Below are 12,625 nucleotides of genomic sequence, written 5' to 3'. Positions count from 1 at the left end.
TGAAAGTTTTGTAGAATTCATTTGTGAAGCCATCTGGTCCAGGATTTTTGTTGTTGGGGAGGTTCTTAATAATGGTTTCAATTTCTTTGTCTGTGATTGGTGCATTTAGATTTTGTAGTTCTTCTTGGTTCAGTTTTGGAAGGGCATATGCTTCTAGGAATTGTTCCATTTCTTCCAGATTCTCTAGCTTGGTTGCGTATAGTTCTTTATAGAAGTTTCGCAGGATTCTCTGGATTTCTGTGGTGTCAGTTGTGATATCTCCTCCATCGTTTACAAGTCTATTAATTTGAGTCTTCTCTCTTTTTTGTTTGGTGAGTCTGGCTAGGGGTTTGTCAATTTTGTTTAATCTTTCAAAGAACCAACATTTGGCTTCATTGATCTTTTGTATGGTTCTTTTATTTTCGATGTTGTTTATTTCTGCTCTAACTTTAGTGATTTCTGTCCTTCTGGATGCTTTAGGGTTTCTTTGTTCCTCTTCCTCTAAGTCCTTAAGGTGTGCAGTAAGGTCGTTCATTTGAGCTTCTTCTTGGTGTTTAATATGTGATTGTATGGCTATAAGTTTCCCTCTCAGTACTGCTTTAGCTGTGTCCCAAATATTTTGATAGGTTGTGTCTTCATTTTCATTTGTTTCCAGGAACATTTGAATTTCCTGCTTGAGGGAATCTTTGACCCAGTGGTTCTTAAGGAGTATGTTGTTTAGTTTCCAAATTCTGTGACTTTTAATAATTGTCTGTTTGTTGTTAAATGTTAGTTTTACTCCACTGTGGTCTGAGAAGATACTTGGGATGATTTCAATGTTCTTGAATTTATTGATGCTGTTTCAACTTCTTCTAACTTAGTGTTTGCATAGAGGAATGCCACTGACTTTTGAATGTTAATTTTGTAGCCTGACACCTTACTGTATTGCCTGATGATTTCCAAAAGCTTTTTGTTGGATTCCTTAGGTTTTTCTATGTATATTATCATGTCATCTACAAATAGGGAGAGTTTGACTTCTTCTCTTCCAATCTGTATCCCTTTAATTCCTTGCTCCTGCCTGATTACTATGGCAAGAACTTCCAACACAATGTTGAATAGTAATGGTGATAGTAGGCATCCCTGTCTAGTACCTGATCTGAGGGGAAATGCTTCCAGTTTTTCACCATTGAGTATGATTTTGGCTGTAGGTTTGCTACATATAGACTCCACTACCTTCAGGAATTTTCTATCTATTCCCATTTTCTGTAGTGTTTTGATCATAAAGGGATGTTGTATTTTGTCAAAGGCTTTCTCTGCATCTATTGATATAACCATGTGGTTTTTGGTTTTGCTTTAATTGATGTGGTGGATCACTTTAATTGATTTATGTATATTAAACCAACCTTGCATGCCTGGGATAAACCCCACTTGGTCATGGTGAAAATCTTTTGAATATATCTTGTTGTTGAGCCAGATGTTGTTGAGCGCGGGCCACGGAGAAGAGAGGGGGTCTGGAGCAAAGAGGAAACACAAATCTTTATTTGCGCTGGCACCTCAGAGTTGGGTGCTAGAGAAGCAGGTTGGGCCACATGGAGGTAGCGAAAATGGCTGCCTCACACAGTAACCTTTCCTGCGTCTGAACACCGGAGTGAAGCGCTGGCAAGAGAGCAAGGTGCGGAAGAAGAAAGGCTTTTATAGGAGTAGCTTTCTTGAGAATGGGAAGGGGGAGGAGTAACCATAGCACTCCAGGATAGGATAATAACTCTCGTGAGAATGGGAGGGGGGAGGAGTGACCAAAGCACTCCAGATATCACGGGGATATAGACAATGTCCTGAGGGCATAACATGGCTAAACAGGCGCTCCGAGAATGTCCCAACTCTCGCAGGAACTAGTAACCTGAGGGGAAAACATGGCAGATGTGACTGCATCGGCATAATTTCCCAGCAATATCTGTATCCAGTTGGCTGGAATTTTGTTCAATATTTTAGCATCTATGTTCATCAGAGATATTGGTCTGTAGTTTTCTTTTTTGGTTGTGTCCCTGCCTGGTTTTGGTATCAGAGTTATTGATGTTGGCTTCATAGATACTGGAAGGAAGTATTCCAGTGTCTTCAGTCTTCTGGAAGACTTTCAAAAGTAGAGGTACTAACTCTTCCTTGAAGGCTTTGTAGAATTAATTTGTAAAACCATCTGGTTCAGGATTTTTATTATTGAGGTGATTTTTGATAACTGTTTCAATTTCATTGGCTGTGATGGGCTTATTCATGTTATTTAGTGCCTCTTTATTTAATTTCAGAAGTTCATAGGTATCTAGGAAATGGTCCTTTTCTTCCAGCTTCTCTAGCTTGATGGCATATAGTTGTTCATATAAGTCTCGCAGGATATGCTGAATTTCTGCGGTCTCTGTTGTGGTATCTCCTCTTTCATTTATGATCCAATTTATTTGGGTCTTCTCCCTTTTTTGTTTTGTGAATCTGGCTAAAGGTTTGTCAATTTTGTTCACTCTTTCAAAGAACCAACATTTACTTTCATTCATTGTTTGTATGGTTTTCTTATTTTCAATGTTATTTATTTCTGCCCTAACTTTAGTGATTTCTGTCCTTCTGGTTGCTTTAGGGTATCTTTGTTCTTCTTCTTCTAGGTCTTTAAGATTTGCAATTAGGCTATTTATTTGTGCTTTTTCTTGTTTCCTAGTATGTGCTTGTATGGCTATGAACTTCCCTCTCAGGACTGCCTTAGCTGTGTCCTAAATATTTTGATAGCTTGTGTCTTCATTTTCATTGCTCTCTCAAAATATTTTGATTTCTTCCTTTATTTCCTCTTTGACCCAGTAGTTATTAAGGAGTGTATTGTTGAACTTCCACATTTTGTGACTATTACTAATCTTTTGTTGATTGTTAAGTATTAGTTTAATTCCACTGTGGTCTGAGAAGATGCTTGGGATGATTTCAATGCTCTTGAATTTGCTGATGCTGTCTTTGTGGCCTAACATAGGGTCTATCCTTGAGAATGACCCATGTGGACTTGAGTAGAATGTGTATTCCAGTTTCTTGGGGTTAATGACTCTGAAAATGTCCAATAGTTCTAGTTTGTCTATTTCCTCATTTAGCTCCCTCATGTCATTATTGATTTTCTGCCTGGATGATCTGTCAAGTTGAGAGAGTGGGATGTTGAAGTCCCCTACTATGACTTTGTTGCTGTTAATATATTGCTGTAGCTCTTTCAGGAGATGTTTGATGTATTTAGACGGCTTCTCACTGGGTGCATAACTGTTAATAATTGTTAAGTCCTCTTGATTGACTGATCCTCTGAGCATTAAGTAGTGTCCATCCCTATCTTTTTAAATTTTATTGATTTTAAGGTCTATCATGTCTGATATGAGAATAGCTATTCCTGCCCTTTTTTGTGGGCCATTGGCTTGTATAATATTTTTCTTTTTTTTTTTTTTTTTTTTTTTAATTTTTTATATATATTTATTTATTTATTCCCTTTTGTTGTCCTTGTTGTGTTATTGTTATAGTTATTGTTGTTGTTATTGCTGTCATCGTTGTTGGATAGGACAGAGAGACATGGAGAGAGGAGGGGAAGACAGAGAGGGGGAGAGAAAGACAGACACCTGCAGACCTGCTTCACCGCCTGTGAAGCGACTCCCCTGCAGGTGGGGAGCCGGGGGCTGGAACCCGGATCCTTACGCCGGTCCTTGCGCTTCGGGCCGTGTGCGCTTAACCCACTGCGCCACCGCCCGACTCCCCTGTATAATATTTTTCAACTTTTACTTTCAGTCCGTGTTTGTCTTGTTGAGTTAGGTGGGTCTCCTGTAGACAGCATATTGTTGAGTTGTGTTTTCTGATCCAACTTCCTATTCTTTGCTTTTTAATAAGTGAATTCAGGCCATTGACATTTATTGATATCAAAGATTGAAGACATTTTAACGCCATTCTTGTAGAGTTTTAGAGTGTTCTGATGGTGGTCTGACTGTTTATAGGATACCTTTCAGAACAGGCTTGGTGATAGTTGATTCTTTCAACTATTGCTTGTCTGAGAAGGTTTTTTATGCCTCCATTTAGTCTGAATGGCAGTCTAGCAGGATACAGAAGTCTTGGTTGAAAGCCTTTCTCATTGAGCACTCGATAGATATCTTGCCATTCTCTTTGGGCCTGTAGTGTTTGTGTGGAGAAGTCTGCTGCTAATCTTATGGGTTTTCCTCTGCAGGTGACTTTGTTTTTCTCTTGCAGCCTTCAGGATCCTTTCTTTATCCTTATTCCTTTCCATTCTAAATATGATGTGTCTTGGTGTCTTTAAGTCTGGGTTAATTCTGTTTGGGACCCTCTGGGCTTCTTGATCCTTTATGTCTTTTATGTTGTCTAGGTTAGAGAAGCTCTCTCAGCTATTATGGCCTGAAGAATACTTTCTTCCCCTGCCTCTCTTTCTTCCTCTGGTTAGACAATAATGCTTATATTATTTCTTTTGAAGTCATCCCATAGGTGTCTGTTGTTGTTTTCAGTATCTCTTAATCTCTTTTTGAGATCTCTGACTTTTTTTTTGGTTGTCTCTAATTTTTCCTTGATCTTGCTAATTCTGTCTTCAGCCTCATTTATTCTATTCTCTCTCCCCTCTACTGTTTTCTGGAGTTGATCTGTTTTGTTACCTTGTTCTGATACTGTTTTAGCTTGTTCAGTTAGTTGTGTTCTTAGCTCAGCTAGTTCAGCTTTCAGCTCTCTAATAGCCTTGGTATAATTAGTGTTTTCTTCCGAAGTCTCCTTTGTTGTTTCTGCATTTCTGATGAGAATTCTTTCAAAATCTTTACTCACTCCTGTGATTATTTCCTTAACTAGTGTTTGGATGTTGATCTCATTATTTTGTGCTTAAACCTTTGGGAGGCTTTTAGCTGGACTGTTATCCTAGTTCATTTCCTCTTGTTGGTTTAACCATTTTATATAGTATGTTATGATGTCCCTCTCTTAGTACTTTCAAATTATTTATCACTCTTGCCTGGATTGACTTGTGTTTAAATAAGGTAATTAAAGGGCTCACAGTTTTAGAAATTGACAGTTGTTTCAATATTATTTTAATCCCTGAGTTGGAGATTAAAGGCTTAAGAGGCTTAAGAGCCTCTTTTGTTCTTTTTCTTCCCTGTAGGCTATGGGAGTCTGAGGGCTTTTAAACTATAAATAGGCTTCTTAGCTTAATCACTGACTCCTGGCCAAGAGAGAAAGCAGGGTGAGGCAGAGATAATCCACTGATTATGCAAAGAGACTCTCACAGCCCCATTGCTAGGCCACCAAGATCTTCTCCTGAGTTTCCTCATTAGTTCTCTGTCCCCTGGTTTCAGCACAGCCCCCCCTCCCCCAATGCTCCAGAGTTACATTTGGTGAGCCTTAGGGGAATCCTCTCCTCCCTTCAGCCATCTTTTTGTTGGTGAAACAGAGTGGAGGTGGTGTCTCAATGGTAAACTGCTGACTGTTAACAGCCACTTAATCTCTCCCTAGGCTCCTGTTTGTTCATGAGCCACACGTGATTTCGTGGGTTCCTAAAGTCATTCTAGTCCTGTCTTGTTGTGGTCCCAGGTGGTCTCCATTGATATTCCTAGTTGATCCAGGAGAAGAGAGAAGAGAAACACAACTGCTGCTGCTCTGTAGCCCTGCCTCTGGAAGTCCCTTTTTACATTTTTTTTATCAGTGATTTAATAATTATTGACAAGATTGTAAGATAAAAGGGTTACAATTCCATACAGTTCCCACTACTCTTATTTTTTTGTCTTATGAATGAATTGCCCTCTTAAAATTACTGAGGACCTTGTAGAGGTTTTGTTTATGGGGTTTTATCTAATGATATTTATTATATTAGAAATCTTTAAACTATATATTTATTTAAAATAACAGTAGGGGTCAGGTGACATTTCACCTAGAAGACCGAATACCTTACCATATGTGAGACCCTGGGTTTGAACCCCAGATCCACATGGGAGCACCATGTATGATGGAGTGGGGCTGTGGCATTTCTCTTTTCTCTGTGTCTACATTTTTCACATTTCAAGTACTATATGCATGCCCTAAGGACCTCAGTTCATTTCTAGCACTACATAAAAATAGCAAGAGCAAATTCTCACATGTTAATATAATTAATATGCTAGAAAACAACTTTGTTAATGTGTGTGCTTAACCAGGTGCACCACCGCCTGGCCCCCCAAAGAAAACAACTTTGTTTTTCAAAATTAAAAAAAAATTATGAGAGGAGAAACATTATTTTATATTTTTACCATCCTCTTTAATAGAACAAAAGATAAGTACTTCTCTCCTGTCTTCAACTAGTTGCAATTTGTTGTTTTATTCTAATTATATGACAAAGTTCAGAATCCTAAAGATGTTTAGTTTTAAATGAAAGAATTATTTTAATACCCACTTAGGATAATTGCTGCTATTCTTTAAAGCTATAGCAGAAGTTGACATATGGTGGTTTCTACAACATTACTTATAATGGAAAATATGAAACTATGTCAGTGAACTTTTCTTATTCTAACACATTAACTTCCATTGGCTAATCTTGCTTTTAATAAGGCTTATATTCATGTGTTATTTTGTAATAGTATGTATAAAATATTGAACTACTAGTACATGCAGATTTTTCAAATGCACTACTCTATTTCTCAGTATGAAAAAACAAATTCATTAATAAATATTTGTATTAATTTTTTTAAAAAATCAGTAATTATTGGAAAACCATCCAGTGCATGGTAAAATATACAAGTTTTTCAAAATGCAAAAAAAAAATACTTTGAATCTTACCACTGACAACAGATCCCATGTTTATTTGAAGTACCAGGCTTTCAGAAAATAACCACCGACATTCAAATCTGAATAATCACAGTATTTCTGTCAGTCATTCCTTAAAATGAAGCTTGTGTTTCATTGAGAAGGTGCTTAGGTTAGCTGGCTTTACTTACTTTTCCCACATTTTCTATAGACATAAGCACCTAGAGGTTTAATGTTTTTTATGTTTAATACAGTTCAAAAGTGAAGGTTTTATTAAAACATCATAGAATCTTATGAGTTTAAACACACTTGCTCAGCTATGGTTATTATTGATAGAACTCAGATTATTCATTGAGCTCTGTTAGAAGCTCAGTCAGGGTGACCTCTGCTTCCTTTTGCATGTCTTACAATTGATAGAGTGTGTGCTTTATTATATGACAACATTTCTTCAGACTCATCTTGTTCGCTTTGGTTATCAAATATGGAACTGGTCATTCAAGGAATGCTAGTTCATTTTAGTGGGAAGTGCATTATATAACAACTTGGGGATAACGATCTCATTATTCGTGAGAAACTAACTTCTAAATCTTTTTGTAGACAGAGCTAGGAAAATAATGCTTTCCTTTTAAGACAAAATGCATTATGAGTTCATCTTGACATTTAAAATTAAAATTCAGGAGTATATTGACTGGGGTGGGGGTAGGTAGGGATCAGGGGGTTGAACCAGCGTCCCTACATATTGTATTATGTGTGTTTAACCTGGTGTATCACTGGTGGGCCCCACTATAATGTCTTTCAGTGGTGCCCAAAATCTTGACTGTCAACAAAAGCAAGAATTACTCATTTGACTTGTACTACATAACAATCTGCATAATAATTCAGATTCCACCAGCAATCATCTCATTACTGGAAACAGTTGACCTTCAGAAAATCCCCTCAGGGCTGCATGGAAAAATGACTGTTTTTGAAAGTTTCTTGGATATCTCTCTGGGTGGTTATATCAAGAGAAAATGTTTCATTTGTTTTCATTTTTGGAAGCTTGTTCTATAAAAGTTGTTGTTGTTGTTGTTTTTTAATCATCATGGAGAACATTTTCATGGTTCCACAGTCCAGTACACTGTATAGCCTGTCCTTACCCATTTTATTTATTTTTTTAAAATATGTATTTATTTATTTTCCCTTTTTGTTGCCCTTGTTTTTTATTGTTGTTGTAGTTATTATTGTTGTTATTGATGTTGTCGTTGTTAGATAGGACAGAGAAATGGAGAGAGGAGGGGAAGACAGAGGGTGAGAGAAAGATAGACACCTGCAGACCTGCTTCCCTGCCTGTGAAGAAAGAGACTTCCTTGCAGTTGGGGAACTGGGGGCTCAAACGAGGATTCTTAAGCCGATCCTTGCGCTTTGCGCCACCTCCTGACTCCCATCTTTACCCATTTTAACTTGCTCCATTCACCTCTCTTGTGATAATTACTTCTCACAGATTGTGGGGAATACCTTCTGTTGCTTATCTTTGATATTAACACAAACACATCCACTCATACCTCCTCCTCATATAAATAGGACTGATTATAAGTACTTTTGTTCATCTTGACTTTTTTTTTGTTTTTTTTTGTTTTTGTTACCAGAGTGCTGACCAGCTCTGGCTTATGATGGTGCAGGGGATTGAACATGGGACTTCGGAGCCTCAGGCATGAGAGTCTCTTTGTGTAACCATTATGCTACCTATCCCCACCCCCATCTTGACTTTTTTCAACTAATAATATTCCAAGAAGGATTGCTGAATGGCTACACCTGAAAATGCAGAAAATTGAAGACTGACTGGTTGAAAATGGCTGCTAAGGAGACAGAACTATAGCAGAAAACAATAATTTACTCATTCATTTTCCTGCCCTGCCAATCTTTGTCACGTAAATTCTAATGTTTTTCCTAAAAAGTATCATTTGTTCTTCTACTTTGCTACTGATAGTTTCACTACTGATAATCAAACTCTTTTTTTTTTTCCCAGAAATAAAGAGTAGAAATAGAAAGACAGAAAGATTCCACAGTACAGAAGTTTCCCACAGTACAGTAGGGACTGGGCTCCCATCTGGGCCCTGTATATGACAAAACAGGTACATTGTTCACCTCTTTCAGGTGAGCTATCTTGCCAGCCCTGAAGTTGTTTTTTTTTTTTTTTTTCCTGCCTCCAGGGTTATAACTGGCACTCAGTGCTGGGACTCTGAATCTGCCGCTCCTGTGGCCAATTAAAAAAAAAAGCCTCCAGGGTTATTGCTGGGGTTCAGTGGCTGCACTAGGAATCCACTGCTCCTGGAGGCTATTTTTTTTCCCTCTTTTGTTGCCCTTGTTTTTTTGTTGTTGTGGTTATTATGGCTGTTGTTATTGCTGTCATTGTTGTTGGATAGGACAGAGAGAAACGGAGAGAAGAAGGGAAGACAGAGGGGGAGAGAAAGACAGACACCTGCAGACCTGCTTCACGGCTTGTGAAGTGACTCCCCTGCAGGTGGGGAGCCGGGGACTCGAATCTAGATCCTTATGCCGGTTGTTGTACTTTGTACCATGTGGGCTTAACCCGCTGCACTATCGCCTCACCCCTTTAAAATTTTAATTAATTAATTAATTTGACAGGGCAGAGAGAAATTTAGAGGGGAGGTGGAGATAGAGAGGGAAGAGAAAGACAGACACCTGCAGACCTGCTTCACAGCTTATGAAGTGACCCCCCCCCCCCCACAGTTGGGGAGTGGGAGCTTGAACGGGACTCTTGTGCCTGTCCTTGTACTGTATATGTGTGCTTAACCCAGTGTGCCACTGCCCACCCCCCGAATTTTTTTTTTAACTTAAAACAATTAAAACAAGAGATTTATATAATCACAAGTATGACTTTTTTCATATTACTCTGGGAAACTTAATGAAAGTGAAGAAGAATTTTCCTGCTCCCAGATCATAGCAGAATACACCCATCTTTCCTTTGAATAAGCACTGTGCTTCATCTTTGCATTTCTGATCTATTTCAAATTTATACTGGTGTATACAGAATAAAAGAATAAGTCATTATAGTTTTTTTTTTTTTTTAAGGCCTCTGATGATCGCTTCTCTTTGCCCTGTGAAATCAGAGCATATTAGCCGAGACCAGGCTGTTGTGAGGGTGGAAAGAAATCATATACCTTCTGGGTTCTTTGGAGGCTGGACAAATAAGCAAGGATGAGACAGATTGAAAAGAGGAAAAGCAAAAGAGAAGTGTATTAATAGCACGTGAGCCTCCTGGACGTCCACATGGGAGAGATTCAGACATTTTGTATGAGTTCTTTTTCATTTAAATAGGTAAAGACAGAAAGGAGCAGAGACAGAGAGACATCACTGCACTAGAGCTCGCCCTGCTTCTGTGGCACTCCTGTGTGGTGCCAGGGTTTAAACGTGGGCAGTGAGCAAAGCAAGGCAAGTGCCTTCCCTGGTGAGCTATCTGTCTGGCTCCTAGACACCATCTCTAAATAGTTTGGTTAATGCAGAAGGCCTTGGGAGGACAAAAAGGAGTGTGAGATACCCTCTCCTCTGAGAGATAATCATCACACTGCCTCCAGTCCCCAGCCTATAAAATTAACCTTTTACCAAAGATATGTTTTGGGGTAACGGTAGGGGGGACTAGACTTTTGTTCCGTTGCACTGCAGAGCCTATGGTCAGGGTCCAAGCGGTAGGTATCTGAGGTATTTTATTTTATTTTTTATTTTATTAGTTGCCACCAAGGCTAAGCTGAGGCTCAGTGACTGCACGACTGAATCCACCACTCCGGTCAGCCATTGCAGGTGGGATCTATTAATATTTACTTAATTGAGATACCTGCTCACAGCCTGAGTTTGATTTCACTGTTGGAACTGCGGGCTCTAAGCTGGGTCCCTGCACGCACGCTGTGATTTGTGCGCTCAACCAGGTGTGCCACCACCTGGCCAGCTACTTATCTGAGTTTTAATCAAGATCATTTTACTTGAAAATTTGAGGTACGAAATTAACCTTGTTGGCTTGGTTTATTAATCTGAAGAGAGGCCTGCAGCCTTTTAACCACAATGCCACAGCTGTCAGTTTTACTTTAGAAAACACTCACTTGGGGGCCAGGCGGCAGTGCAGCGGGTTAAGTGCACATGGCACAAAGCTCAAGGACCAGCATAGGGATCCTGGTTCGAGCCCTTGGCTCCCCACCTGCAGGGGAGTCGCTTCACAAGAAGTGAAGCAGGTCTATAGGTGTCTATCTTCCTCTCCCCCGACCCCCATCTTCCCCTCCTCTCTCCATTTCTCTCTGTCCTATCCAACTACAATAATAACTACAACAATGATAAACAACAAGGGCAACAAAAGGGGGGAAAATGGCCTCCTGGAGCAGTGGATAACCCTGGAGGCAAAATAAAATAAATAAATAAATAAATAAGGAAAACACTTACTTAATTCTTTCTTCCTCTCCCTGTGCATTTAAAAAGACAGCTTGTGGCCTGGCGAAATAGCTCACTTGGATAGTTGCCTTGCTATGTGAACGACTCAGGTTTGAGAATGGCCTCACTGTACTGAAAGATGTTCCAGCACTGAGGTCTCTCTCTCTCTCTCTCTCTCTCTCTCTCTCTAAGGGACTTCCAGGTCTCTGACTTCTTGAGCCTATTTTCTCCCTATCCTTTGTTCCTTCCTTAAAGAAAGGAATAATCTAATGACATCTGCTGCTACTCCCTACTGCTCCTCGTCTCTCCTTCTTTCACATATGCGTTGTCACACTGGAGCATAATGTACACTGCTCAGACATTAACAGACCCCCCGCACCCAGCCTGCCCCCAATTAAGTTGCCAACCCAACACCTCACTTCCAACAACTGGAGGACAGATTGCCTATTCCATCACTCAAGTCCATTATTCACACTTCCCTCTGTGGCATCTGTTCCTTCTAGAAGTCTTTTAGCTCACGGTTTCAACAGAGGCAAGGCATATTTTGCATCTGAAGATTAATATTATATATCCTTGACTTTTACAAGGCAGGGCACCCTGGGGACTGACGTTTAATAGATGTTAATGGAATTTAATTTGTACACACCCTCTGCAAGAACATTTATCTTTCTCAATAAAATGGTTATGAAGCCTTGTGTGGTACCAAGAAAGTCTCAAAACAAATTGTTTTTTTTTTTTCTTATTTTTTTTTACCCTGTATCCTTAAATCAAGTTACAGAGTCTGAGCAAAGTAGAAAAGAAGCCTTTTTCTTTTTTAAATTGATATTCAGAATCTCAAAGCTGAATATAATCATCGTTAATTTATTACGCTGAGAGGAGGAACAGGCATCTTGCCGTCACGATTTACTCTGAACTTCAGCTACCTACCCGTTTTTAGAGACACACTTGGGCTATGTGAATGTTGTATTTGAGGATACATGTAGTAGCCTCTGAAACTGAAACTATTAAGTTCGACATGCAAACACAGCCGGCGGAAAGAAGCCTTCACTGAGGAAAGACAGGAGCAAGTGCAGGACCTGAGAGCAGAGAAGTAGCAGGGGGCTTATTGGGCCGGAGGGAAAAGTCACTGGGTAGGGTGCATGCCTTGCCCTGGGTGGGCCCCAGCTTCGTACCCCTGCCCCACTTGGGAGGCACTAGAAGAAGCTCTGTTACCACAGTGTCTCTTTCTCTTTGTCTCTACCAGGATATAAAAAATGGCCCAGGGTGGTCTGGGAGGTGGCCCAGTGGCTAAGGGAATAGACTCTCAAGTGTCAGGTCCTGAGTTCAATCCCAGCAGCACATGTACCAGAGTGATGTCCGTTTCTTTCTCTCTCCTATCATTTCAAATGAATAATAAATAATATCCTTTTAAAAAAATGGCCCAGGGGTGGTGAAACTGATCATCCAGGAGGCCCTGGCTCTGCAAAGTTATAAGAAATAAATAAATAATAAAAGTGCC

This window comes from Erinaceus europaeus, chromosome 13, assembly GCF_950295315.1.
Source record: "Erinaceus europaeus chromosome 13, mEriEur2.1, whole genome shotgun sequence".
In the NCBI taxonomy this organism is placed as follows: domain Eukaryota; kingdom Metazoa; phylum Chordata; class Mammalia; order Eulipotyphla; family Erinaceidae; genus Erinaceus; species Erinaceus europaeus.
This window is presented reverse-complemented; position numbering follows the sequence as displayed.